This window comes from Egretta garzetta, unplaced genomic scaffold, assembly GCF_000687185.1.
Source record: "Egretta garzetta isolate BGI_Z169 unplaced genomic scaffold, ASM68718v1 scaffold30, whole genome shotgun sequence".
NCBI lineage: Eukaryota > Metazoa > Chordata > Aves > Pelecaniformes > Ardeidae > Egretta > Egretta garzetta.
Genome location: NW_009258383.1, coordinates 1,878,933 through 1,882,917, shown reverse-complemented (window position 1 = coordinate 1,882,917; position 3,985 = coordinate 1,878,933).

Below are 3,985 nucleotides of genomic sequence, written 5' to 3'. Positions count from 1 at the left end.
GCCTGCGCAAGGCCCTCGGCACGCACGGCCCCGGCCCCAGGGTCCCACCGACACAGCGCGGGGTGCTGGCCGGTCCCCAGGCGAGCTCCCAGCCCGGAGGGCAAAACGCCCCTCTCCTCCCGGGCCCTGCCCGGCCTCGGCTGCTCCGGCCTAGGTTGGTTCTTCAGCGGGAACCCTCCTCTGCCCGCTTTTTTCTTTTTCTCTCCTGGCAGCAGGGGGCTGCCGGCCCTCAACCGGTGCCAGCTGCAGGGCCGCGGGTGAGGAGTCACAGAGCCATAGAACCATGGAATGGTTTGGGTTGGAGGACACCTTTAGAGGTCATCTAGTCCAGCCCTCCTGCCATGAGCAGGGACATCTTCAACTGGATCAGGTTGCTCAGAGCCCCGTCCAACCTTACCTTGAATGTTTCCAGGCATGGGGCATCTGCCACCTTTCTGGGCAACCCATTCCAGTGTTTCACCACCCTCATGGTAAAAAAATGAATTCCGAGGGGGTGTTGGATGTCCCAGCGGCCCATGCTGCCTTCCCTGGGTGTGAGTGGTGGGGAGGTAGCTCCCCATGTTTGCTGTGTACCTGGTGTACTCTGCAGGTGGGGAGTTTTGCTCTGGTTTCAGTGTTACACAAAATAAAAGGACATATGGGGTTCGACCACATAAAAGTGAAGCTAAACCCCAAGATCTGAATTTTATGTTGCTTGGCCAAGGAATTTTCCAATTGAAGATAAATGGAGCTTTTTCCTGAAAAAGTGTAGCTTCTGATTTTAACATTTTCTAATTTACCAAGCAAGTTCCACCTTTCATTAAGCTATGCTGTATATATAACAATGTGTAACCCTCAAACCTTTGGGTTTAACACATCTAAAACTGATCAACACGTATAATGATGTATGTCACTTGTGTTGCAGCAAAAAACTAACACATGCACGGATGATTGAAAAGGAGCCATGTGATCTCAGTGAAACACTCAACATACCTTGTGTGTGCATGGTGGCTTCTTTCTGTAGTGCATTCTGTAGTGCGCTGAGGACTTAAGCGGAATGAACCATATAATCAATTCAAACATTTGTTTCAACATTTAGTCACGAACAACCATGCTGTAGAATTTTATAAGAGGGCTGAGAAACTTTTCTGTTGTAGTTCAGATGCCATTTTCCCCCCAATTATTAAATACGTCATTTTCCTGACACTGAAAACATATTTTAAAAGTATTTTTTAATTTGGTAAGCAGGTACACAGAAAACCTATTGCCTGATTTTCCAAACTGCATTTTCAGCTCCCAGACGGTGAGGACTGGGTCGATACCCCACGGAAGTCAAAGGGAAGGTGAGTCCATTGACAGACTACTGAGAAACGCCCTTTCCATCATGAGAACTAGCATTTCAGCCCTTGAGTTTCTTGTTCTAATAGTCTCCTTTTCTTTGCTGTTGATTCAAAAGTTGTCATCCTAGGCTTGTACTTCTGTAGCCAGTACTACAGTAGTATGAGTTTAAAAATTTTAGTCCAACCAACAAATGCATCAAAAGAAAAAAGCAGAATATTCTGCATTATTTGTGGCTGATTCTCCTTATATGCTATTTTATGTGACTCTTGTAGCCATAAAAGTATTTACATTAGAATAGGCATATTTAGTCATGAGATTAACTCATGAACCTCAAAATCATAGTGCATCATACATAATGAGAGTAGTCACAGTCCTATAATTCTTAATTTATTTGAATTACAGCCTTAATAAGAAGGCTGTAAATCTGAATGTTTGTGACTGTTTTCCTATGGGATTTCTTAGTATTATTACTGCACCATAAAGTCTTGAACAGACGACTCAGACTTTTAGGAGATGATGCATTAGAAGATCTGTGTTGATTTTTTAACAAGGAGAGGGCTTTTTTCTTACACAGTATGGTTAATGATCCTTGAATTCTGTTACCTGTTTCTTGTGCAGCTGTTTGGCCTGCGATTGCTCACTAGGTGTGTTTTCCATGTGAAAGCATCACAGGTTCTGCCTTCCAGCCTGTGCTATGTAGGGTATGCCAGCTCTGCCCCTGGTCCTTCATGCCTAACCCATGGATGTCATTCAGTGTCATTTCTCACCTACATTGTTCATTGCTTCTCCAGTTGTTTCTCCTCTCACTATGTGCAAACCTACCTAGCTTTAGTCTTTGTGCACTGTGGTAGGTGAGGAAACCGCTGAGTTGTGGTCATTTACCAGCCTGTTGAACAGACACCACTAACTTGGTATCTAGTACATTTAAAAATTAAAATCCAGGCAGTGTGGAGGATTTCACTTGATCCTAGGTTTTCCTTGCACCTTTTTGAGGTTTTGCAGTTTGAATATCCTTGTTTGAAATCGGGGCTAAAGCAACTACAGCTTCCCTCCCTCATTGCCATGTAACTGATCCATTCAAGCAGGAGAAGTATAAAGAGGTCCCCATTTTGCATGGAGTTTAGCATGAGAGCAAGGGTATATACATACCTTTTATATACTTAAGCTCTCTGCAAAATTGGACCATGTCTCTTTAGTGAGATGATGAAATTAGGTAGTTAACAGTTCTCTCAGATTATATACAAAGATCTATGGGCAACATAATTCTCAGATACCATATCCTGTTAAAGGGCTGTCTTAATCTGTAAAAAAAAAAGGAGATTATTTTCTCTTAGCAGGTGTTTTTCTTCCTTTAGCAAAGTCCAGGGCAGCATTATTATTTCTTCCTTTAAAGGATGGAACACAACAAAGGAGTTTCCAATTGGCAAATGGAAGCAGATATTCTGGTTCTTCCTCTTGGCAAGGGGAAAACAAAGCCCTGAGGATTTCCCTGTGGAAAGAGAGTGAAAACAAGCACAAAAATTTGCTTCCTATCAGGGCAACAAACCCAAATACAATTGTTTCTGGCATACTACCCTCAACATAGCTCATTTCATAATTTAGCAGAAAAATACAGTATTTTCCAGCCAGGAACATTCAGGCCAACTAATTTTTTCTCTAAAAATAAAACTTATACCTCTTACCCTTTCTTTATAAGGACAAAATGGATCTGAGATATTTAGAAAATTGAAACCTGTTTTTAGTTCTTTTTCTTTCGTAGAAACAAATCGTAGGTTTTTTTGCTTCTTTCTGATTTTTCAATTAATCTGATGTCATTGTTTACTTGAAAAGATGTTGATTTTCAATAACGATAGTTTTAAAAAAAACCACAGAGCTAACCACCAACTAAACAAAGAACAAACATGAATGGTAAATGCCTCAACTAAAATCTTTTCCCTTTCTTCACTCTTTGAATTTCATCAATTTGTGATGTCCCTTTTTCACTATCTGTCCAGGTATCATTACTTCTTTCAGACCCTGTAGGATCTGAATTTCAGTAGTCAAAAGCAAGGAAAGAAGGACAAACTGAAATAGATAAATAAAAACATTTAGAGAGGAGAGGAGAGAAGAGGAGAGGGGAGGGGAGAGAAGGGGAGGGGAGGGAAGGGGAGAGAAGAGAAGAGAAGAGAAGAGAAGAGAAGAGAAGAGAAGAGAAGAGAAGAGAAGAGAAGAGAAGAGAAGAGAAGAGAAGAGAAGAGAAGAGAAGAGAAGAGAAGAGAAGAGAAGAGAAGAGAAGAGAAGAGAAGAGAAGAGAAGAGAAGAGAAGAGAAGAGAAGAGAAGAGAAGAGAAGAGAAGAGAAGAGAAGAGAAGAGAAGAGAAGAGAAGAGAAGAGAAGAGAAGAGAAGAGAAGAGAAGAGAGAAGAGAAGAGAGAAGGAAAGGAAAAAGGAAAGGAAAAAAGATAAAAAAGTGACAGAATGAATGAAAGAGAAGGAAAGCCTTTATAGAGCACATTTAATAAGCCATGGTTGAGAAATCCTAGCAAGTCATGCGAAACAAGACAGGGTATCTCCTTCTTCCCAAGAGGAATTACAAATTATTGGCAATTTGACCAAAACAGAGGATGCCCACAAAGAAAACCCCAAACCCAAAGCAACCAAAAATACAGGAGATCCAGGCTTACAATT